This window comes from Serinus canaria, chromosome 2, assembly GCF_022539315.1.
Source record: "Serinus canaria isolate serCan28SL12 chromosome 2, serCan2020, whole genome shotgun sequence".
Lineage (NCBI taxonomy): Eukaryota > Metazoa > Chordata > Aves > Passeriformes > Fringillidae > Serinus > Serinus canaria.
The window spans coordinates 133,188,723-133,215,321 of NC_066315.1; the positions used below are offsets into that span (position 1 = coordinate 133,188,723).

The following is a 26,599-nucleotide window of genomic DNA, read 5'->3' on the forward strand; positions in this document are numbered from 1 at the left end:
TATTTATAACACAGGTAGTCTAGACTGCTGGTTATAAAAGGAGTATTTTCCTGCTTTTTTTTTTTTTCTTAACTGAAGAAAAACTTTCACCCTATAAACAAGGAAAACAGGATAGCACCTGGGTAGTCCATGCATCTGATACCAAAATATCTGTGAATGGTATTGGAGTGTAAGTAGGAAACAGATTTTGCCATTCAACACAGGGCTAAATATGAATGTAAAATGCTAACTGGGTGAACTTTCAGGGTATGCAGTCTTGTTTGGGGGAAAAAAAAAGAAAAAAAAAGAAAAAAGCAGAATTGTATTTCTTCTATAGACTTTTAAATTTTAAAATATGCCAGAAATGCTCTATTATTTTCTGGGGTCAACTTTGCCATTATTCAGATGAGATATGCAAGTACTATACATTATCAGAGCCTTCAGACCAGATTTAGGGGGATTTTAGGCACACAGACAACATCTCTACAGAAGAATAAATATTTTCTGTTCTCTTCAAAACTTCAGGTTGAAATCCTGAACCCAGCAAAATGGATAGAAAATTTTGTTGATTTCAGGAAAAGAGGAATTCAACTTTAGAGTTTCATCTTGTGTCTGTCAAAGTGAATGAATAATGCCATTGATTAGGGTGAGATCAAGAATGAGTCATAAACCCTCTGTAGTCACTAATGGTAAAATATAGATTATATCCTTTTAGGACCTCCTAGGATCTTTTTCATGTGAACTTCAAAGAAGTAATGATAAATGTCTAGATAAATAACCTTGGTAACATCTGAAGAGAACAGTTTGCTGCCCTCATGAAAGTTTATGGCAGATAACACAGATTTATTACCAAGCAGAATGTATATTTTGGGGGCTGTTTGTTGAATTCTTTTGGTTTTTTTTCTTCTTTATTCTTTTTTATTTTAATGAGGCAGCAGATGTTTACTAAAGACTAATTAGAAGAAATTTGTCAGCATTTGTGGATTTGTTCCTTTCATGATTCAGGAGATAAGCCTGCTTTGTTCTTTCTCTTTTCCTCTCCCACTTTAATGAAGTGTTTCTTAATAACTACTGATTGAAATCTTCTGCAACCATATTTGATGACAGTCAGTTTGGGACAGAGAGCCCTTCTTACTGAATCTGTTTCTGTCATGATGCATCTTGCAAACAGGTTGGCCAAAAATCGGTGTTAGATCCAAAATGTATCTTTGCACATCGATGCACCTGTGTGTGCCAGGTCAGACTGGGATGAAGGGGAAGGGCCTCACACCCTGAAGGCCCTTGGCACTGGATCACTCTGGAGGTGTCCTGTCCTTCTGTGTCTTCAGGGGTCTGAAATCCCTGCTCCAGAGGCCAATTTTTTCCTAATGTGCAGAAAGGACTTTATATGACCATACCAGTGCATGGAATGAACTCACTGTATTTGCTATGATGCTGGAATAGTGCATTTCTGCAAGGAGAAATGAACACAGAATTTGCAGGAAAAACAAAAGAGGACAGGACTGGGTCTTGTTTACTTGCCCAATTAATGTGTATGGGTAGCTAGTGTTACTGACTGCAAGGTGATCAAAGAAAAATAATATATTTCATATGGAAAAGAGATTTCTAGCCTTGATTTCATGAACTCTACTAGTACTTGCATTTGGAGTGTTGACTTGTTATAGGTCTTATTTTTTTATTATTCTTGATTTTCATCCAGGATTAAGTCTGTTTGAGAGAAATTTAGTTCAATTAAGCAACTGAGCTTTCAGTGTGCTCATTATACTCAGATGCTGATCACCTTGAAATTTTAATACAAGCAGCAGAGAGCAGATACCTGTGGCAACCCATTTGCATGAATGCACAAAAAGATTTCCTCCATATTCTGTGCTGGAAGACCTGATGCACAGTCAGTGCAGGGAGAACAAAGGGATTTCCCCCCAAGGTCACTGCTTGGATGAAAGGTGAGAGGCTCTGCCTTTCTCTTTGTACTTCAGGCCAAACCTGTTCCCCTGAAACAGGTGAAACAAATGGAAATCAGCAGCAAAGGAGCTGAGTGTCTGATGTGGGGCTGCCTGCCCCTGCTGCCTTCCAGACAGTGGGAGCAGCTTCTTGGCCAGAAAGTGTTTCTGTTCATTATTTTCCATCAATCAGGTCTTTCATATAAAAAAGGCAGAAAACAGGGGAAATTATTCCTCCTTTTAATCATTGACCTTTGTTTTCCTGATGGTTTAGAACTATTAGAGAGCTGGCTTAATGCAGATTTCAGTATTTTCATTGGCTGCAGCAACAACATAAAACTCCATTTTTCTTCCTGCATAATGCAAGATTTTCAGGATAAATTAAATTGCTTTGCATTAAGTTGGAAGTCTTATTAAGAGTGAACAAGTTATTGTGTAATACTGATGTTGTCTAGATCCTCAGACTTCACAGAGCAGCTGCTTCTAGAGGAAGTCATCTGTAGGTATAGCTGGCAATCAGGCAGAGTCCCAGCAGGTAACAGATGTCTATTCTCAATTTCTCAAATAATATAGACATATCATAGACTACCTCAAAATCTCTTTAAAATTTCTTCTGCCTTACCCCTATCTCTATTTGATGGGCAGATTCCTTTTCTTCAGCAACTCCAGCCCCAGATCTCTTGTCCCATTCCTTACCTCAGGTGTGCATTGAAATCCCCATATTTTCAATCACTGCTGTCTCCCTTTTGGGACCCAGTGGGGGGCAGCTCCAGGAGATGTGGCTGGGGATCCTCGCAGCCTTGCTAGTGGCTCTGCACACAAACAACCTCTCCAGTCAGTCACTGCTTCTTGCTGTGAGCATTCCCCATTTGAGCCTTTGCTTCCTCATAGGTACAAGCTGAAATACCAGCTGACAGGTGTCAGTGCTGTGCCTCTCCTGAGGCATAAGGCACTCAGAGCAGGGATTCTGCTTCTGGGGTGCTGGTTACCATCCATGGCAGTTGTTCCCTGTTTTGAGACATGAATAGTGGCAGATTTCTGCCCATGTAGATGACACCTGTTTTGATTTCTCACTTGTCCTAAATTGTAGTAACAACAGCAGTAGTACTGACATGCACTGTGGTTAAACCCTGAAGACACATGAGTGCTGAATAAGAATATGATTTTCCTTTTACGTTTCCAGGGTTTCAACTCTCTCTCAGAGCATGCTTCTTTCTCTTATGTCATGCCAGGTTATTCCTGATGCTTCCTGATGCTTAAAATTATTTGTCTGTGATTTTAAGTATACTGCTTTGCTGTACTCCATCAGAGACATTGTTATTTTAGGAGAATCATGTTGCTCCACATTAGTCATTTAGAATATACTGGAGAGACATATGTTTATGTGTATGCATTTATATTTTAAACTCTTATCTTCAAAATTCATGCAGAAAAAAGCCCCTGAAAATAGTGTTTTGTGAAAGGCACAGAGAGTTAGTCATCAGAAGGAGTTACCACGTATTTCACTCTGGAAATAAACAGGTACATGAAGGAAAAACAACTTAGCAGAAAAAAATATGTGGATCATTATATGAAGTGCCTTCAGGTAACACAGGCTCTGATCAAAAAAGGGAAGAACACTTAAGGATTCAGTTAGAGTCTTTGCAAAGAGTCCTGGACAAATCAGAGGACTGGGCAATCACCAACCGTATGAATTTCAACAAGGGACAGTGCCAGACAGCCTTGGATGTACGGACAGACAGAACAAGATGCTGGAAAAGCACTGCCATGGAAAGGGACCTGGGGGTCTGGATGATGGCAAAATGAACATGAGCCAGCCGTGCCCTGGCAGCCAGGAGGGCCAGGTGTGACTTGGTGCGGGCATCAGGCACAGCATCACCAGCCAGGCAAGGGAGGGGATGGTTCTGCTCTGCTCTGCTCTGCTCTGCTCTGCTCTGGGGCAGCCTCACCTCCAGTGCTGGGGGCAGTTTTGGGTGACAAAATATCAAGTATTAGCATGTGTCCAAGGGAGGGCAACAAAGATGGTGAAGGGCCTTGAGGGGAAGATGTGTGAGAAGAAGCTGAGATCACTTGGTCTGTTCAGCCTGGAGAAGAGAAAACTGAGGAAAGACCACATACAGTCTGCAACTTCCTCATGAGGGGAAGAGGAGGAGCAGGTACCAATACCTCACTCTCAGGACCAGTGACAGGACTTATGGAAATGGCATGGTGCTGAGCCAGGGGAGGTTGAGGTTGGATATTAGGAAAAGGTTCTTCACCCAGAGGGTGGCTGGGCACTGGAACAGGCTCCCCAGGGAAGTGGTCACAGCATCAAGCCTGACAGAGTTCAAGAAGTGTTTGGACAATCTGTGACCATGTGTTTGCACATGGCGTGACTCTTGGGGCTCTCCTGTGCAGGACTAAGAGTTGGACTCTGTGATCCTTGTGGGTCCCTTCCAACTCAGATTATTCTATGATTCTATGATTTTTGATTATTCTATGATTCTATGATTTCATGATCGTATATATAATTCTTCTAAATTTCCATAGGACTACATCTTTTCCAAGACGTACTCTTTGCTTCTGGTATAAGCTGGTAAATCCTAGTTAGGAATGAGTGTGCTCTGGTGCTGTCTGCTTGCCTCCAGAAGGCAAAGTAAGTCAGTGCAGAGTCAAGGCACATGCATATGGCAAAAATTAGTTCAGATCAGCTGTGCAAGAATCTGAGCATAATTCAATCCAAATTTGGTCAGTGTACAATTAAGACACTCTGCAAGTACACACACACCTGTGTTTTAGTGAGCAACTAAACAGAACTGGAGCATTCATGCTGGGTCCCACTCCTCCCCTCATCCTCCTCGAGGGCTGCTTCATCTCAGCTGCCTTGTACCCATCCCCCCCAGTGTGTATCCTGATGCCCTAAATTGGTGGCTGGTCCCTTCCCCATGTCCAGGAGAAGGAAGGGCTGGCTGGAGGGTGGCTCAGCAGGAGGCACCCAGTACTTCAGGGTCAGCTCTTCATGCCTTGCCTGCAGCTGCTGGGTCACTGCTGGCAGCAGAGCCGTGGTTAAAAGGAAACTGCTGCACTGAAAAGGCTCATGGCTCACAGAAATGATGTTACAGCATGCTGGACTCAGAGGAATGACCTTCTTGTTTCTAAAGCAAACAATAAACAGCACAACACAATATTTTGTGGTAGTTTTACACTGTAGTATAGAAAGATTTTTAAATTTTTAAGATAATTTGATTTGTTTTAACTTAAAAAGGAGAACTGTGTGAGAAACTTCAAAGATTTGCATGTCATTTATCATTGGTTGTCAGTGGGCAGGAGACCTGCACGTTTCTCTTCTGTAAAATTGCAAGGTAGTGGTTGTCTTTAAAATCAAGGGCCTTTTTGGCTGACAGAAGATAATTTTATATGTCTCATTAAAAAGTTGAAAGATGCTTTATGGCTATTTTCAAATATTACAGTCAATTTTAGTGTTCTGCAAAATGTGCCTAAATATACTTTATCCTTAAAAAATTGGGAAATCATTCAATATGGGCTTGAAAAAGCAGATTGCAGCTTGGCCTGATGAAGAGTCAGCTGAAAACAATTTTAATGGTCTGTTAATATAGATCAAGGAATGCTGTGATGGATTTATTATTGCAGAGTTTTTTGATTGCTAAAGAAAACAGGATGTCAGTTTAATACTGATAACTCAATTCTCATTTTCTTTTTATTTTTCATCTGGCTCAGCATTTGTTGCATTTCAAAGATAAAAAATGAATTCCCAACCAATAACTGTGTATTTGTAGAAGAAAATTTTTTTTTACATTGGTTCTCATGGATAGGAACACAAACTTTGCTGTTAAGTAAAATCGCTTATGAATTCTAAAACATATATTCCTTCATGTAATTTTAAAAATGGATGTGAAAGTTCTAATTCTAAGAAATAAAAAAAACAGTTTTATTTAAGTTTCTTATGTCAAAAAAAAAAAAAGTTTTTGTTTTTTTTTTCTTTGAATTGTACAGTTAGGTAAATGTCTCACTAAATTCAACAGGGATAATAGAAAGTCAGCTCCATTATTCTGGTTGCAGATCTCTGTGTGTGCATTCACAACCTTATGTAAAAATGTTCTGTGAATTTATTTGGGTTGAATGATTAAATAAAAGGGGAAACTTTGACCTTGCTGTGAAAATGAAAGTCTATTTTCTGATTAACAGTTCTCAGAAGCTTGTCAAAACTGTGGAGAAGGAATCATGGCTGATTAATGAACTTGTATTTGATTCACTTATGTGTCTGATGCAGGAAGGTGTGGGCAGGACATGTACTGCCTGTGGCTACAGCAACCAGAGCTATTGCATGATGCTTGTGGAAATTACTCAGCTGTAAGGAGAGGGAATGAATGCAATTCATTTTTGTGTGCCTAATTTGCCATCTTTCCTCATTCATGGCCTAGTGAAGGCGCAGACCCTGATGCTGCTCTAGTTCTAGTTTTAGTTTTAGCTTTAGCTTTAGCTTTAGCTCTAGCTCTAGCTCTAGCTTTGGCTTTAGCTTTAGCTTCAGCCCATGGCCCATATGCTGTGAATTGACTGCAGACTGATGTGCTGGGATATCAAAACTCCACTGACTGTGGAAGCTTGTCTAAAACACAGACTCCACCAAAGGATATTGTGCTTTTTGTACATTTACTTTCCTGGAAAAGATTGGCTTTTACAGTTTCAGTTCCATAGGCACCTGTATTTGGGGAGAGCAGGCTGCTTTGCACAGAGCATGCAACACAGAAAATACATGTTTGTAATGGACTGAGTTTCTTAGTTTTTCAAACTTCTTGTTACTTCCTATATGTACCAGTCAAGAAAACCAGATTACAAGAATGAATTTTAGGATATCAAAACATGAAAAAACAGAGTATGTACCAGCAAAAGAAGTCTGTTTAAATGTGCTAGATTGTCAATCAATACTTTCAAACCCCAAAGAATATGATGTTTGCTGGAACACAGAGCAGAGTTTCAAAGCAAGACTATTCCCTCCTTTTTTGATGTTTATTTTTTAGTTGACATTGCTGGATATACCCTGCCTTTTTAGATTATGCTTTGTCAGAGATCAGCCATATCTATATACATTAATGTGCCACAATTTAGTATGAACTTTGGAAATGCACATCCAAAAAACCAAAGTTCCTATAAATCTCTCATTCAACCAGCCAGTCTCTTGTTCAAGCCATGTGTTCTGAAGACCTGTTAGAGATCTCTTTTCAAGTACCTTGAGCCCACCTGGTGAATCTTGCAATAAGGGAAACATTTTCTTGTTTTCAAGCCCACTTTATATGTGATTCCCTATTTTGTGTGTGATTCATCCCCAATACCAAGATCAGCCTCTTTTCTTCTACAAGATGTCTACCTTTCCCCCAAAGAACTACATCCTTCTGGCAGCAGTATTTGCTCCTGTGAGTAGCAGTGGAGCCATCCAAAGAAAACCAACCATACTCTTTATTTTTCCATCAGCCTCCAAAGAAAGATTGCAGGGAGGGGACAAAAAGCAGTAAGAGGAGCCCTCTAAGGGATCTGTCAGAGGCCCCTGGCCCCAGCCTTGCCAAGTATGTATGTCCAGTGCACAGCATCTCTCCTAGCTCACACCCAGGCTCTGCTAGGGCTGGCTTTTGAGATAGTCCAGTTCTAACTGAGGAACTTTAATTTGTCTGTGCAGCATCAAGTGAAAAACTACAGGAGCCAAACTGACTCAAGGTGAAAAGTTTAGGCCATGTAATTTTTTTCTCAAAACCCCTCCTACACAGGAAGGTTTGTGAGCCCTGAGGGAGCACAGGTTGTGGTACTTTGTGGGTCACTACATGGGAGTGACCAAGGCACTCTTATGCCAGTTCTTTATCCCAAGGTGCCAGTGAGTATCCAATGCAGAGTGCTGCAGAGGATCAGCAGTCCTGATGTCTTAGTGGCCCCCTTATGTCTGTTAGGACTTTCTTCCAGCACTTTTGAGTGCACCCAAGCTTATGCATGGTGTGAATGCTCAGGATCTGGGCACGTGGGTGAAGATGTAGACATGAAAGAGGTCAGAATAGGAAAGCTGAGAATAACTTGGAGACAAAAAAATAGCAAAAGACAGTTTACAAAGCTAGACAAAATGCAGACAGATACTCATAAATTATAATACTGTCATTGAGGTAGTTTTGTTGATGTAGTTGGTTTTGTTTTGGCTTCTTTGCCTGAAGAATAGTGGAGGAACAGAAAGGATCAGAGCAGTAGCTACTGTGCTTTAGCTGTTCCCAGATGGTGGCTGGCATTTTAGGGACATTCTCAACTGGCATATGTCAGACTAGCAATGTGGTTACTGTGGACTGGGGCTTTGATGAACCAGCCTTAGAACAGCAGAGATTCTACTGACTGTAGATTTAGAATTGAACCCTATTTTTGCAAAGTGTCTAACCACACCTTAATTTCCACATTTCATTTCCATTTCTAACCACACATTAATTTCTATAAAAGTAATTATGATAACTATAGGTTGCTTTGGGACTACACTGAACTGTTTCAGATACAATTCTGGTATTTCAGAGATTTATATAGAAATTTTATCTGCTAAATAAACCTGTGTTGCTATGAATTAAAAAAAAGAAAGAAGGAAAGAAAGAAAAAGTGAGAAGTGGAAATAATTATTTCCAGAATTGCATATATTACAAAAGATTAGCAAAACACTTTAGTGCTCAAAATATTTTATTATTTTAATTTGAAACAACCTGATATAGAGAAAAAAGACTAAAATACAGATATATATGGATGTATAATGTCACAATAAATTATTGTAATTTTCAGTTATAAGTGATACCTGAAATGTGAAAGAATATCTTAACAAAATATTGAAGGATTATTGGAGGGTTTTTTATTAAAAGGAACAATGCAAGTAACATTTCTCCTAGATTTTTTTCCTCCTTTCCCACAAGGAAATGTTTATTTTGTTCCCTAAACAAATTTGATGTACTTCATCTGTTTCATTATTTAGTTCCTTTCCAGCATGTGCAATTTTCCTTTAAAATTATTGTGATGTCTGTATTCTTTGTATTTACTGGAATTTGCAGTCTAGGCTAGTCTGTGACAGATTAGTCTTACAATCACAAACTATAGAATAGTTTGGGTTGGAGGGGACCTTTAAAGGTCCAACCCCCTTCACCTTGGGCAGCAGGTTGAAGTGTGAGCATGTTGCTGTCTATTAGAAAGAGCTCTTAGCAATCACTGAATTATCAAATGTGAAACCTTAACTGTATGGAAGTATTAGCTTGAAACTCTTTTCCTCAATAAAACAGCAAGAGCAAGAGCAAGAAAAATAACTTAATTATATACTTTCAGGTCCAATGTCCTAACATAAAGTTTCAACTAGAATTGTCTTTTTTTTCATTTCATTCCATGTCAAGGTAGTACATTTTCATGGAAGAATTATTCAATTTACCTCCAAATGATTAAAATATATCTTAAGGTTTATTGAAATACCTTTTTTTAAGAAAAATGTTTGCAATCTACTGAATCACCAAGAATGAGGATGGCAGTTTTGTAAATATGAATTAAGGATTGCATTGCTACTAGAAACCTCACAAGTAGTTTCAAACATATTATCTCCCCATAAAATGTAGTTTTATTTTAGTACATAACTAGAAAAGTTGTATTTGTGGCTTTGAATTCCTCACCTCTACAAAGATTTATAACAAGTCACTATTCCTGTGGTTTGCATTTACAACCCCAGGACATTTGGATTTGACAGAATGTCAACAGTGCCACATTCTGCCAGAGAAGGAAGACGGGAGCTGAGTTTTAATATTGTAAGCTTGGCTAGTTGATGAAATAGATGCATTTCTGCACAGAACATACACTTGAGATTCTCTTGAAAAGAAGCCCAGATCTAAAATTTCCAAGACAAGTTGTAATATTTCCATCCAGAAGACCAAACCTACCATCTGTGAAGCCGAAGTGCAGATTTGCAATCCACAGACCAAATCATGTACAAAATGTGCATATTGGCAAAAGTCTGATGAGGGAAATCTGGGGTTGAGTCTGATAGCAAACCAGTGCTCACCTTACTGCTGAGGGATCCTCATGCAGTTCCTCCACTGCTGGCAGCTTTTGGCTTGGATTCTCAAATGGCTCCAACATCTGGCTCCCTTGTGAATTTAAAATGTGCTTTGTTTAAACTGACTTTGTCCCAATGGGCGTTCCTTTTAGCATTAATATTGTGCCAGCAAAATGTTCTCAGTCCAAACTTACAGCTTGCATCCAGGGTACTCAGAAGTCACCATCAGCACAGTTACATGAGCTACTCTTACTGCTTGAGTGTAGGTTCTGTTGCACTGCATCATTTGTTTTAAAAAAAGATTCAGATATCTTTAGATCACCTGTAATAAAAAGGAGAAGCAATTTAAAATTAATGCATTCTTCTTCTTCAACACAAACTCAAACTCAGGGGTTGAAAAGTAATCAAAAAGTTGCTTTTTTGCTCTTATTTAAGATCATAATTAATAGAGAGGGACCACAGTTCCTAATTTTAAATGTGCTTTCCTTGCATAGCTTGGCATATTCTTTATCCTCTATAAATACAATTTTAAGGAAGAAAAATCGTCAACTGCATTCTCTTGTGCCTTGTCTGAAGGCATATAGGTGCACTGCAAAAACTTGAGGAAATAACATCAGAAGTGGCACCTGCAAATTCAAACTGCAGTGTAGAGCTTCTCTCTAGAAGGTAAAAGTGACTTCAGGAGAGCAGGGAGAAATCACGACTCTTGTCAAAAACCCTTCTGACTGGTTAAATCTTTACTTACTGCTAAAAGTTTTGGCAGAACATAGCAGATACAGCTTGTGATGGCAGTCTCTTTGTGCAGGATGGTAATTGTCAGGAGATACAACTTGGGAGACTCCAAAGTTCTCAGTGCTCTGTCTTTCCTGAAGGATCTGCCTCTGGTAGACCAAGAGTTTCTACAGGAACAAAAAAGGTGAAACCAGAATTTTTAGGGTTCAGACTGGTACATCCAAGTTGAGTCAAAGATGATCTTCAGCTCCTGCCTGTAAGCTTGACAAGAATATTTATCTGCACCCTTTATTAAGGAACTTACAGAGAACTCTTTCAGAAGCATAGTAAATGAGAACATTACGTCTTTAGAATACACTTACACTTGGATAAGGGATTGCTACCTTAAAGCCAAGTGGAGAACAAATATATAGCTTCTGTTTTAAAATGTGTGGTGAGTTGGGGTTTTTTTGGTGTGTGTACAATGCTGTCTTATATACAAACAGCCTTCATGTTTTACCCTCTTTCATGGCATCATGGAAACATTGTGGAATGAGTCACACAACTGGAATGCTGCAATGGATGGCTATAAATTCCTCAGAAGGGATGGGTAAGGAAGAGGAGGCACTGGGGCAGCCTTCTATGTTTGGAGTATTTTGATTGTCTAGGGCTTAATGATGGTGAGGATAGGGTTGAGTGTTTCTAGGTCAGAATCAGGGGGAAGGCCAACAAGGCCATTATCAATATACTCTATGTTTGGAGTATATTGATTGTCTAGGGCTTAATGATTGTGAGGATAGGGTTGAGTGTTTCTGGGTCAGAATCAGGAGGAAGGCCAACAAGGCCATTATCATGGTGGGAGTCTGCTTTAGATTCCCAACCAGGAAAAAGAGCCAAAGAAAATCTTCTATAAACAGCCTCATACTTGCTTTCCCTTGTTGCTATGGGGGACTTCAACTGACCAGATATCTGCTGGAAATACGACCCAGCAGAGAGGATACAAGCTAGAGGTAAAGGGTTTGGAGCACAAATCTTCTGAGGAGCAGGGTGGCTGAGGGAGCTGGGGTTGTTTAACCTGGAGAAAAGAAGGCTTGGGGGAGATTGAGGTTGTGGCCTCAGGTTGCCACTGGGGCAGTTAAAATGGATATTTGCAAAAATTTCTTCACTGGAAGGTTGTCAAGCATTGGCTCAGGCTATGTGGGGAAGTGTTGGAGTCACTGTCCTTGGAGGTATTTAAAAGACCTGTAAGTGCCACTTGGGGATATTGTTTAGTGGTGGATTTGGCAGTACTGGGTCAACAGTTAGACTTAATGGTCTGAAAGGTCTATGTCAGCCTAAACCATACCATGATCCTGTAATACTATGGTTTTGGGACAGACAGCTCATGCAGGCCTTCCTAAAGCCATGAACTGACAATCTCCATGCAGTAGTTTAGAGTTATGGGCATTTCTAAGAAATTACTTAAGATTTCATGCTGCTAACTAGCTAAAAGAAGCTGGTAGCTGTGCTTGTCATCCCCACTCTTCCCAGCTGGATGGGGACAGCGTCTCTGCCCCAGCTGGGACTTGATGTGACAGGGACTTCTCTAGATACACCTCTGCATGGCTATTGGCCACTGTTTTCCCCAGGCCTTGCATTCTGGAGCTGTGTGTACAAACTCCTTGGAAATACAAAATTCTGGGCTTCCTCATTTTGAGTTTAGAGCAAGTTCTGTCTCCAGTGTGGCTCCAAGGGAAGATTCTCATACATGGGAATTACTCAGTGGAAAAATACCTAGAACACCCAGAATCCTTTGCAAATCTCTCGTTCTTTCATGGGAATGATAATGTATGTTTTTGGAAAATGGAGAAATTTATCTAAGCATTTTTTTATATCTTTTCCAATCCTGTCCCACACTCCAGAGCTGTACTGCCTCTAGATTGAAGAGTTCCCCAAGAAAAGGCTGTTTAAGTTTGATGTCAAAGATAGACTAAAACTTGAGGATGAGTCTTGACTAAATAGAAATGAGTCTTCACAGCTGACATTTAGAGAGCCCGAGCCATGGAATTACTTGCAGCTTTGCTCAGTTACATTACGTTTGAGAACCTGTGAATTTCTTTTCAGGTTGTGCCATTGTTGCTGCCACATGTGGCATCAGTTTCTCATAATCCATGTCAGTGGAGGCTGTGAGTCCCTCCACAGAGGTCAGGGAGTTCGTCACAGTGCCAGCACAGAAGTTCCCAAAGAGGAATGGGGAACATTGAAATGTTTGTGCTTCCTCAGCAGGAAAATTATAGTCTTGTGCCAGGGGCCAGATCAGGGGCTTCCTAAGCATTTCTTGGGTTAGGATCCAGGGGGAAAAGAGCTGAAAAAATCAGCTTAGTTTCTGTGTCCTGCTGCATCTTCACTTGCTGTTAACAAGTCCTGGTGGGAGGTGGGAGGAGGGTATCCTCCAGCACAATGTTTCCTACATGGAAATTGGATCCATATCTTCCATCAGAGTTTCACTGCTGCAAAGAAAAATAATAGAAAGAATTAGTGTCATCAGAGTGTGCAGAAGACATAATATCTGCTTCAAAAACTTTTTCAAATTTAAGACCTTATCTTCCAACTTGGGGTGCTGCAAAATGCACCATGTGTTTTCTCATCACTGCTGAGATTTTTTCTTGTGCCTTCATAATTTTTGTTTTCTTGTCATTCTCACATTCTCACTCCAGTAGGTATGTACTGTATCACAGCAGTGCCTGAAGAGCTCTTTATACAATCTGAGCAAAAACCCACTGCAGGAAATAGGTAGCTTTAGAAGTAAATAAGGAAACAGAGAGAGGAATATAAAGTATTTTCTAGGTATTTAGATGAGGCAGAATCCATGCATGTGGTCAGGAGAAGTGAAAGGTTGGACTTAATGCTTCAGGAAAGTGTGAAAAATCACACTTCTTAGGCTTCCCAGAGAAGTGATATTATTCATGAGGAGATCCTGACCTGCTTGCTACCCCCTGCATGCTGTTTCCTGGAGGTCACCTTCTCCTGATCAGGGATTCCATCAAAAACAGAAGTGGGGGAGAGGATGAAGTGCCTCCTATGGGTCTTTCACTTGCACCAAGAAAAAACTTTAAGGAGACCAATAAAAATTGCATGAATATGTTACTTTCCCTCTCTTCCAGTAACTGTGTGGGCCTCCACTACTCCTGACAGTATGAAATGCATGGTATCATAAAATTTTTTGTATAACAAGGGAAAGTTAATGGTGGAGGCATAGACTGCTAGACAAAGTGGTCTTTTTACTAGTTCTACCTTTTTTCCCCTTAAAACTCTAGCTCTGATATCTGTGACTTCAATGCTGTGTAGATTTTCAGATACTGAATTTCCATATCTCAAAGACTTGTCTTCTTCTTTTTGCCTGCTCACTGCAAGGTTTTCTTCCTTCTGTATAAATGAGATTTCTGAGCTGTGGGTTAGAATCCATCATGGAAAGAAATGCTCCAGGAATGAAGTAGCCAACTGTACTTTTTGTGCCTTTTAAGGACACAGTTTGTTATGTGCCAGAGAACAGTAAACAGTGAGTAAACAAAAAGGAAGAAACAAAATAGTAAGACCTCATGCATTCCAGACTATGGCAAATATGACTGCAAAGCCAAAGGCCATTGTGTGGCCTGAATACTCCCCAAAACAATCAGTCATATATGGCCTCATACAGGTATTTTTGGTTTGCAGAATCCCTATTGATAAAGGGCTTTGCACAGGAACCAATAGCAAGGTGCACTTTTGAGCAGATATCTTTTGGAACATTCCTTTAAACAAAGTTTGACAAAATGTACTATATTTAGACTTGTACTTTTCCACTGTCAAGATGTTACATCTCAAAACTGGGCAGAGTGTCCTCAGGGAGACACACATTTCTGTATTCTGTGAGGAGGCAGGAAAAGGTGTGGCTGGCATGAACAAATCTTGGTCAAATACTTTCTTTAATTCTCCTACTGCATGCTGGGTTAGCTCTTCAAAAACCCAAGAATTAGAGAAAGTTTCCCTTTCACTTTTTTCTTGAGTAACCCTCTGCTCCCCAGGGAGCAGTTTATTAACATTCGGAAATAAGATCTTGGAGTGGAATAAGAGAAGCAAAGTTCAGGACTTGCAGTAGCACCACAGGAATTCTGCTGTAAAATCTTGTTGAGCCCCATTCAGTGCTTTCCATCTCTCTCTGTGCTCTTCAAAGAAACCCCCTCTTGACCCAGAAACAGAGCTAAGAGTATGACCCAAGTAGCCAGAAGAAATTGGCTCAGAGAATCTTTCACATTTTTGACCGTGCCCCTTCACTGCAGTCCTATGCCTTGGAGTCAAGCTGTTATACCATCAAATACTTCTGTACTGAAGCAATATTCTTGCATGAGACTGCCCTGTGGAGAAATTTCCAGGATATGATTTATAAAGCTAACACCAGAGATTGTACCTTCTTAGAGGTCAGTAATGCAAGATTTGTTCCTGCACATATAAGGAATTCAGCCAGGGTATGTGACTCATGGTACTGTGTCCTTTCTTTGGAAAATCATGTAATGATACTTTGCCCTTTCTGCAGGAAAAAATATCAGATGTGGAAAATAACTGCTTTCTTCCCTGGTAAATTTTGTCCTGCAGAACAATAGCTGTGGGTTGTAATGGAAGATACAGCCTAAAATGTTCACACCCTTTGTCAAACATTCTTAGCAGTGAAATAAAAGGCCACCACCTCTTGAGAGTGGAACAGTTCTTAGCTTCCTTCCCTCCAGTATCCACCCTGAAGGATCCAGTACACAGTCCTTGATAGTAAAAGGAATCAAGTGAGACCAAGTGTTTAAGGAAAGAAGCCTCTAAAGATGCTATTTGATACTATGCTAATACACAATTTAGTGTCTCCTCAATGCAGCTTCAGACACTTTGGTGTCTATCTTTATCATCTTTTACTGTGTAAAACTATAAATGAAACTATATAAAGAATATAAAACTATATGAAGCATTTAGCACTGTAACTCTGAAAAACATCTGTACTTCATGCACAACATCTAGCATAATATGTCCTTAAGAAAACTGGCTGAGTCAGGCAGTTTACTGTTTTCTAGCAATGCTGTTTTAATTAACTGCCATATTTTGAAAGGTAATATTTTTTTGAGGGGATTGTTCATACACTTTCTTTCAAACACTCTGTGTGTTTATGCAAAGAATAAGATTTCCAAGTAAGCAATCCACTGTTTATTATAACATGTGAAAACACTTTATTACTTACAATTTTCTGCTGTCTCCTTGCTGTGATATTTTGATCAGTTATTAGAGAAACCAAGAATTTTCTCCCTAGATCTACAAGCGCCCTCTTTTCACTGAATGCACCATATTTCGTTACGGAGTATCTGAAAACTTAATTTGACATGTTCAATAGCATTAGTTAAAACATTTCCTGTCTTTTATATAAGTAAAACCATGAAGGAGGAAAAAGAAAAAAGAGCATCAGAGGAATTTAAGTTACTGAAGTAACTTAAATTTAAGTAACTGAAGTTACTGAAGTACAACAGAATCAATTGCTTTCTATTCTGCTGTAAGTAATGAAGTGGCTCACAGGATCCTTCAGCTTTAACTAATGGAAGGAGAATCTATTGCACTTACTGATAACTGTTCACTGAAATTCAGAGATTTTCCTCTCCTAAAAACATGATCTGTAACAGGAAATAAATGTGAAATATTTCAAGTATGTTTGGGTGAGATTGCACATCATCTTTCAGTATGAAAGAAAGTAAGAAGCCTGAAAATGGCTTGGAGAGCATCCCTGTGGATCTATTTGCACTTAACCTTAGACTAATATTTGTATTTCCTTCTTGAAGCATAAGTTCCAGAAAAAAAAAAGGCAAAGCACTTAAAAACCAAGCACTTCCAGACACTGAAGATCTGTCTGAAGATCCTGTTATCACAGAAATATAATTCTGCATTACATATGTAGATGGCAATAAAATATTTTTTATGAAGTGTGTTTTGTGTCACAGCAGGGCTGACTGGCCAGGGTGGTTATGCTTTCATTGGCTCATAACTTCCACAAGATTCTGTTTGACACCAAGGCTGAAAAAGTGTTGGAAGAGCAGTTCATTTAAAGGGGAGTGTTAGAATTTAGTGGAACTAATATCTGACTGTATGAAAGTTTTTAAGAAAAGGGAAACATTAATTTTGGGGGAGGAAAGGACAATATTGCTTGACAATAAAAAACCCCATAGCTCTTCTGCTTTTTAATGTTTATGAGAATGCTTTACCCTCACATGATGCAAGATGCCTTTGTAAAATGCAAGAGGCATGGCAGACCACAAAATTTAGCAAGATTTTCCTATCTGCAATATGCTAAGGCAATCTGCCCTCAAAAGTCTAATTACCTCTTTCAAAAGACTTGTGTGATTGTGCAAGCTGCACACAATTTGTCCCTAATTCTTTTTCTTCAGAGGAATAATGCTGATACTTGAAGAAGGTTCTTGCTATAAAATCAAATTGAAAAGCATTTAAACAGTCAGAACACTGCTGTGGATATCAAACATGTGTGATACACCCAGTTTCCCAGGACAGAATATTGCCTAGACTAACCACCCAGTGATGCTGGTTTGTGAACTGAGACACCATTGGCCTGATTCAGACCAATTAACAAAACAGAAACACAGCTTCTACATCCAGACCATTTGGTCACAATGTGTCACAGGGAGCACTTTGTTATGATGAACACACACCATCATAGTGCTCCTGAAATCCCTACTTATACCACCACTAGAGGCTTACCCCCCTTTGCTATTCATGCAGTAAAAATCTGCCAAACCACTCCTCCAAGGCCCTGCAGCACTTTAAAGCTTGTTTTGCAGCTTTCATGTAGGAGGGGTGGGGAATGTTTATGGTACAAGCAAGTCCTTGTGTCATCCATGAGTAACTTTGGAAAGTGAATGCTATTGCTGGCTCATGCTGCCTTGTCATCATGCCTCTTAAAAGTAATATTACGTGTTAAGATATTGAGAAATAGTGAACTTTAATGTGCTGTCTCAAAGCTGTACTTGACCTCAACATTTTTGATCCCATAAGTAAACACTGTATGCATAGGAAAACACATAAAATGAGACTATCTTGTTTTCTACCTGCTAGCTTCAAAATGTAAAGGCAAAACATTAGTCTTCACAGAAAGGCCAGTACTATTCAGTTTAAAATTTACTACTTTCATTTGAAAGACTACTGTTTTTCTGTGAATTACAAAGCAAAACACATATCTGCCTCTAGAAGAATTATTGCTTGAAATAAAATATTTAATACCAGATACGGTGTTTAGTTTGATGTCCTTATGCAGAGAATACTGATTACAAATTACACAGTAAAAAGCCTAGAAATCTTATGGTACTGAGGCTAAAATAATTTTTAAGAGGGGGAATACCTTAATTTTAAAATTGCTCATTTCATGCAATTTGAAAATGAACATCATATGAAAACAAGTGGTACATATTTATTTATAAATATTTATTTATTAAGGCTTATGACAGCTGAATTTCATAAAAACAGAGAAAATAAAATTCCTTTTAAAAAGTGTAAACAAAGTCCAATGGCCAAATAAACAATTATATACAAAATAGAGTAATCAGGTAGAATATTTTTAATTCAGAGGGCATGGGAAGCTAGGAAGATATGAAGAATGTAAAATATTTGTAGGTGGGTAGGTATTATACACCTACTAATTCACACCTGTGATGCCTAATCAAAAAGGATTTCAGCATCAGGGAGCTATGACTTTAGTTTGCAGAAGTCTGTTTAAATGATTAATTGTTTGAGCCACTGGCTTGTTTTATATCCATTTATTTCACTCAACTGAGTAGAGTCTCAGTGCCAAACAAATCCAAATTGTCTGCTTCCCTTCACTTTTCCTAAAAGTATTCACAGTCATAATAATGATGGTGTTTATAAAATACTAATTCTGGTAATTCAGTGTCTGATTCCTTTGGTGTCTGGTAGAATAAAGAGCGAATTCTGTGCTGTTACTCTGATTGCACTATTGAACTATCAGAAAGATGCTCTAAAAGAGCAGCCAACAAACTCTGTGTCATCCCATCAGTAACAAGAGAGAAATGTAGTGGCATCAAGAGAGGTAAGGTAAAAGGTAGCCTTCTGCCAGGTGATACAGGTGGCAGTTGATTCAAACTGGTAGGAAATAAATGATAGTTCCTGGGTAATTTATCAAAGTGCTTGAGCAGTCAGAACACTTGAGTGTTGAAAGTTTAAATCACAAGTGATCATAGCTCCATGGTACAGTCCTCAGGATCCTCTTCATTTTGGCACAGAACAAAACTTTTGGGGAAAAAGTTATGGTCATGCTCAGAGTCCCTGTGCTTTGCTAAAGAAAGCAAAGTAACAGCTCCCAGTGCTTTGTGCTGTGCATCACCAGTAAAAGCCATCCCTATGAGTATGTTTTATAATTATTTTAGCTCAATCTTGCACCTTTTTCAAGTAGGAATTTTGTTCCTTATTAGAGGAATGACTCTGACATGTTATAAACCTTTGGGAAACAAATGTTGGGTATTGCTGCTTTATTTTGGTACAGTATCACTCTGTTTGGTTAGTCAAAGACCATTATACTTTATAAACTGTTTCCAGGTAGATTTTTTTAAAATGGAATATGCATAGTGGGTTACAAGCTTTTCTCAGTACCCCTTCCTTCTGTAGGCACTTCATTTCTTAATTGTAACAGATCTTCCATTCCTGACAATAACTTCGCATGACAGTAAAAAATATTATTTTGGTTTTTTAAAAAACCCATAAAATATAATTTCTTTTCCTAAAGGCTTTGAATTCTAAAGATTAACTTTAATTTTTGAAAACCAAAGAATCCCTTATCCTATGTCTGCACATTGAGAAACAGTGCTATGAAACTCCTGTGCCAACTATTTGTATTACAGAGTGCAAAGCAGCATCTGTGGAGTCAGGGCACGAGCAGGCTCCTCTCCCTGCCTGCCAGCAAGCTTGGCAGTGCAGCTGCACCAGCACAGAGGGATATTTGTGTGCTAAATCTAAACCTAGGATACATTCCCTGCCCTTCCAGGATCATAGCTGGCTTCTCAGGACAGTCTACAGCCACTATAATATACCCAGGTTGTTTGGCAAAATCTCCTGGTTGTCCTGCAATGCTTTCTTTTTTCACATTTGTTTCCCTTGTAGAGTACAACTTCAGAGCTCTTAAGATTTAGATATCTGAGAATGTTCTGAAATCTCTTTGGATTCTTTGCCAGAAACACTTTATGTTCCTAACTCCTCTTCAAACTAAGTTATCAACACTGGTACTTGGTGAGATTTCCAATTTTCTGGATAAGGCAACTGAGGTGGAAGAGCCACACCATCTTGTACTCACTTCAGATTAAAAAGAGAGAAAAATTAAAGCAAAATAATAGCTTTTCTCTTTGTCTGCTTCAATACCCATAGTGATTGAGGTGTTCTGTATGTCCCTGAGATTTCAGAACTGGTCTTCTGGGTTTCCTCCATCTGCAGAGGTCACCCAGCCCCTTCAGACTGCAAGTGACCCAAGGAGAGCACTTGCTAAGACCTTCTCCTGGTTCCAGAGCAGGGGGACAGGGTGTTATCATGGCAAGGGCTTCCATCAGACTGGCTGGGCAGGGTGAGGTGATGGCAATGTTTCACTCATGTCCAGCTTAGTGTCCTATTTCCACAGCACCCAGCAGCAGCTGGTAATTAAGGAAAGAATATAGAAGAGGTCAAGTATGAAAGGACACTTTGCTGATATTTCCTCTGAGCTTTAGGCAATCTGTGGCATAGGGATTTCCAGAAACCAGTTTGCATTTGCATTCTTTTGCTTACTGGGTCTTGATGGGCTTTCTATGAATTTTCTAATCACTTTCTGAACCATTCATAGATTTGTCATATACAACATCCTGTGGTAATGAGTTCTGTGATTCAGTTATGTTGTGTAACAAAATGTTCCCTTTTATAAAAACAATCCCAGTAATTTCATTAGGTGCCCCAACTTCTCTTATCACAAAAAATGGGAATAGTTTTACTCTGATCTATTTTCTGCTTACCTACATTCTATTATTTTCTCTGCTTTCCTAGAAAGCAGCAGTTCAGAACCTTTGTTTCTTTTCTCAGTATATTTTCTGAGTACATTGCATCTTTTTTTTAAGACAGTGTGACCAGTAGTTCAATCTATATTCATTTGAAGAATTTACAGTACTGTGTAACTATTTTTTTTCTAATAATTAATATTTATTTTTCCTTTTTGATGTCTATTGACTGACATTTTCATAGATCTCTACTGGATAGCTCACATAAAGCTCATTACTGTGTATGTATAAACATAGGCACTTAGAGGAAAACTTGTCTTTATCCAGCATTTATCAACAATGAATTTCACTTGCTCCTTTGTTTATGTTTTGTATTATGAATCAATTTTTTAACTTTTTTCAGCATATTTTACTTTTCTACATAATTTAGTACCAAACTGCATCACCTTGTTATTCTTTCCTTAGCCTAATAATGCTGTAAGTTCAAAACCATGCATCTCTGTTGGGCTGCATTGAGAATCTTTCTTCCTCTGTTGTGAAGTCTGGGCTCTTGCTTATGGCACTTTGAAGGATATTAAATGATGAGCCATCTTGTCCTAAAACAGCTTCGTTTCCTTGCTGTAGGACTTTGTAAAAAGCTTCCTGAAAGTACAAGTACACTGCTATCAACAGATTATTCTTATCCACATGATTATTGACTCCTACAGAGAACTACAGATTTGCCAACCATGATTAAAACAGTTGTTGATTTTTGCCATTCTACTTATCCAGATGCCTTCTAACTTTATTATTATAATTTAATTTCTTCATGAAATCTTGAGTAACACCAGAGGTACTTTGATACCACAGAATCCGTCAAAGCTTTCTGTGCAAAAAAAAAACAAAACAAAAAGGAAAGTTACTGAGGCTATAAAACAAGTCTAAAGTATTAAAAGAGTGTGGTGCTGGGTTTTTTCAGATTTGCTTTAGTGATCCTGTCCTGGCTTCAGATAGGAGAGAGCTCATTTTCTTCTTAGTAGGTGGCACAATGCTGTGGTTTGGATTCAGGATGAGAATAATGTTGATAAAACACTGATGTTTTGGTTGATGCTGAACAGGGCTTACTCTGCGTCAAGGACTTTTCACTATCCCATGCTCCTCCAATGAGGAGGTACAGAAGAACTGGAAGGGACCACAGGCAGGGCAGCTGACCTGAACTGGCCAGAGGGATATTCCATACCATGGAATGTCATGCCAAGTGTATGAACTAGGGAGCTGCCTGGAAGGGGGCTGATCTGTGCTTGGGAATGGGCAGGGCTTCTGTCAGCAGGTAGTGAGCAATTGTGTTGTGCACCACTTGTCTTTCCTGGTTTTCACATTTCTCCCTTCTTCTCCTTTTTATTACAATTAGTAGTAGTTTACTATTATTATCTTTTACTTGGTTAATTATTATTATCTTCTCCCTTGTTTCAGTCATTAAACTGTTCTTATCTCAATCCAGGATTCTATTTTCTTTTCTTTGTTGATTCCCCTCCCCATCCCATTGGAGGGGGGAAAGGAAAATGTGAGAGGGGATCCTTTCCTTCTAGTGCTGTGACATCTGGTGCCTGTGCCTCAGCAATGGTAGAGACTGTCTCCACCAGTCAATCTCCTCCTCAGAGCCCCTGATATTTTTGACCCTTCTACCTCCTCTTCAGCTCTGCCACCAGGCTCAGCAGCTCATCCATCTGGCCACACCTCACACAGGAGTCACCTCTCCTGCTGTCCTGGATGTTTTCCTGGCAGCTCCATTTGTGTCAGCTCCAGAGCATGCCTGCTGGAGCAGCCTTGTAGTCTTCTTCAATGCCACTGAGGTATGAGCCATAGCCAAGGCAGTAAATCAGGAACTCAAAAGGCAAGCTCCACTTCAAATAACTGAATTTTTCCTTTGTATTTAATAAAAAAAAAAAGATTGAGGTTAGACAATAGTTGTTTTTCCTTCTCATTGAGATTTGCTGATCTTACTAAGGTTCATGACTAAACTAGTATGCTGTATGTATTTCCAACATAGCATAATTTATTAATATTAGGACCTATTATGGGAAGAAATAAGTTTTTGACTTCTGAGAAATACAACAACCTGTTTTCTTGATAAAAAGCATGTCACTAGTGCTTCACCCTTAACCCCTCTGAGCCAAATCACTCACAAATTCCAAGTCTTGCTCCTGAAGCACTGGTGTAAAAAATCTTGACAGATAACCATTAATTACCTATGAAAAGAACTGCTCTTCTGAGATTTTGTACACAATATATTATGTTCACAATATTTCACCCTCAAATGAAATACAAGGAAAATAGCAAGACATGCCTTTATTAGTTTTAAATGAAGCCCACAGCAGATCCCATCTAAACAAATAGGAAATTAATAAGAGGCAAGTAGGATCTGTAAAGCTGTGTATGTGCACAGCTTCTTAATGGTGTGTACAGCCTTGCAGCTAAATGTGAGTGAACACAAGAGACACAACACACTGCAAATCATTTCAGGGGAAACTGTGGCAGCAATCAAAACCAAGATAATAAAATGTGAGAGAGACACAGGAGATAAGATAGGAAATCTCAGGGGGAAAAATTACTGTACAAAGGGTAAAGTTTCTTAATTCAGAGATAATACAGTAATGGAGAGCCTTCAAATGATTTAGCTATCTAGAAGGAGTGGATTTGATTTTTGAGGATAAATTGTAGTAATTATCCCCAAAAGGACAGAGTGAATAACCATCCACAAGTTTTCTTCATGATCTTATGGGAGCAAATGAATCAGGCATAGGCTTGTGATGTGGTGCCAGTGGGGGAGGGGAGAGACACCAGATGTTCCTTAAGAAGCCAGATTTAACAAGAAAGAAAAAGCAGAACTTCCTCCTAGGAAGATCAACATACTTCTTCTAGGTTTTAATTCAAAAGAAAATTTCAGGAATGTCCTGCACAAATTTAGGTGGCTCAGGAAAAGGTATGTACAAAAGGCTTTCATATGCTTACTTAAGGGAAACAACCACAACAAAAAAACAGGTAGCAAAGGCTGGAACAGAATTCAGTCTTTTTTTAACTAATCCTTAATCCTAGAATGCACTGCCTAAGCAGGAGCAAGTAAAACAGAAAATCAGTAATTCTTATTAGAATAAAATTTTGCAATCAAAAGGATCAGCTGTTGTCATTAGCCGTATTCTGGTTTAAGATAAATTCTGATGATATTTTGGACCCATTTTTCTAGTAAATATCTCTGTACTTTAGATGCCATTTCTACATAGAATTGACCGCTCATCACTGTTCTTAAGCCTTTTTTTCCAGGTGTCTGAGAAGAATAATTTTGTCCTAGTAAATTGAAAATATCTTGTATCTTAGGTATCTTCAGGTCTAAAGGTTGCAATGAAAGCACATAACCCATTACTAAAAGCAATGTCTTTTGCATTGTAAACTGATTTGGTGCCAAACAAGCATAATGAGAGTATGTGACAAGGAATTAATTATTTCTTCAAATAGACAGAACTAGTTCATTATATCACTTTAAAGACATCATTAATTTGAAGATTTCTAATGTTATAACCCCAAGAAAGACTGTGGATTTCTAAAGTATGTGGCTTTTCCTGTAAACATTAGGAATACAGCCAGTCATGAGGATCTGAGATATTGATCTAAAAACATTTTTTTCATATTAATGCTCTGAATCAAGGCTTTTGTTTGAAATCTGAGTTGTGTTATGATTGCTTAGTCTTCAGAAATGGTTTAGAACCAGACTGAACTTTAACAACTGCATCCTAACAGAGGGATGTTCTATTTTGCCATGAACCAGTCAGTCAGTGTAAAAAGTGAATTGGAATCTGGCTCTATTGTTTCAGAGCAAGTACAAGCAACTTCCTTACAGGAATATAGTGCATTAACAACTTGATAAGCATTTAGTGAGAGTTAAGGAAAAAAATAGTTACACTTATATGGCAAAAAGAAAAAAAAAAAAGATTAGGTCAATTATGTTTTCTTATGATTCAAATATCTGATGAATAATCAATTTTCTGAACACCTTTCATAAGCAGTTATTTATCATTTGCATAATTTATGCCTCTGTGGAGGACGAGATTAGCTAGTAAATACTACAGAGTCATCAATTATACTGCCAGTGTTTTCCATGTCCAGTTGCAAAACACATGTTGAAAGGAAAGTAAAATGTCAGTGAATTGATCACACAAAGACAGAAGATGGGTCTGCTGAAAACTGACTCTGTTCCCCAAGTGTGATAACTAGTAAACATCCTTAAGCTGCATGGGTGTCTCTATGAACATGTATTCATACCCCCTGGAGTCCAAATTCATTTTCATACAACTCCCTGAAAGAACAGAATGCTCTGTTTCTGTTTTTTTAGTGGCTGTTCAGCCACTAATGACCAGATAAATACCAACTGAAGACCTGGAGGTCATTTCATGTTTATTTCATAAGGTAGTCTATATAAAGAGCTGAGTAACTGCAGCTGAAACTAAAGTTCTGCCATAAACATGGAGAAGTCCCCTTATGATGTGCCTTTGTTCTCAAGGCCATATTTGAAAACTTCCATGTTGATATCACTGACATTCTAACAAATGTTGACATGTTATTGGAGAATGGATCATTTCAACATCCAAACATAGGCATACTTTGGGAAAATAAGAAAAATTACATATTTAGTCTTAGAATATTCTTTTTTGTAATTCTAATACTTTTGCTGTTTCATGAAGAATAAAAGCATAAAAACAAGATGGATGGGGACTGTGATTCTATAATTTTGCAGAGAAGCTGGGTAACTGCAGGCAACAAAGCTTGTCAGTTACCTGAATCTTTGAAAATTCAGAACATATGCAGCTGAAATTGGGTACATCCAAAAGTGTCAAAAAATTGTGGCATGTTTTTTAAATCTGATAAAATTATTTTGCAAGATGAGATAAAGTGGAGTAAAACACCCTTAATTTATACTCACTTCTGCTGGGTTTCATATGCTTAGTATGAATTCCTGTTACTTTGCTATGTATGCCAGTACAGGACACTTGTGAATCGATTAACATTTTTCATGTATGTGTTACAGCATGCCCCAGATTGGTTTGTACAATTTATTTGCATGGTGTTTCTATCTTTACTATCTAAATTTAAATTATTGTATGAAGATTTTTGAAATCTGGCAAGAAAAACAGAAAATTCCTCTGTCCTTAAAGGTGAAATGGACTTCTTGAGCTGTCCTAATTATAAACAGTCTTTCTTGGATTAGATTAGATACCAAACAAACAAACAAAACTATAATATTTATGTATTCAACTTCTTGGTAAAAATACAAAATTACACAGTGAATGTTACAGTACTTAGCTATTATGAAATTAAACATAAGGAGCAGTGCATCTTTTGATGCTAAAATATATTTTAGGGGTAAGCTGAGATGTCCAAATGTTCTCCTCAGCCTGGAGAAACCTCATATCTAGGTGTGATGCCTTTATTTTGTACAACTTCTTAAGAAATTTAAGATTTATTGAGCCATATTTGAAATACAAACATAGCAGGCGTTTGATTCAGTTTTCTACTAAGAAAACAACTCTCCTAAGAAAGATTGCTGTTATGGCTTCCTGCCTTTTTCAGTGTAATTTCAAGAATAATTGTATACAAAACAGAACCTATACTTGAGGTACCCCAGTCCAGAATCAGGGACTGCCAAATTCCCTTGTTGCCTGTGTTTATTCTGTCTTGTCCCTTCTGCTGAACAGGGAACGTCAGTGAACATCAGCATCAGTAGTCAAGGTAGAGAATGGGCCCCATGTCATTTCAATCTTACAGGGAGCTGTAAAATCAGAATTATATCCCTACCTGCTGAAGTCTGAAATTCCAGGTTTGCCATTTCTGAAGCTAGTATGCAGATGGGAGTTTCTTTCTTGTTGAGTGCCTAATCT

At 38.6% G+C, this 26,599-nt stretch overlaps 1 long non-coding RNA gene across 1 annotated transcript; it reads right to left on the reverse strand.

Annotated features, from left to right (window-relative positions):
• Positions 1-8,639: 8,639 nt before the first annotated feature.
• Positions 8,640-26,599, reverse strand: LOC127059179 (uncharacterized). The gene is made up of 3 exons (XR_007776739.1): positions 26,517-26,599; positions 10,703-13,157; positions 8,640-10,279 (listed from the first exon to the last, which is right to left on the reverse strand). It is a non-coding gene; the product is annotated as an uncharacterized LOC127059179 (long non-coding RNA).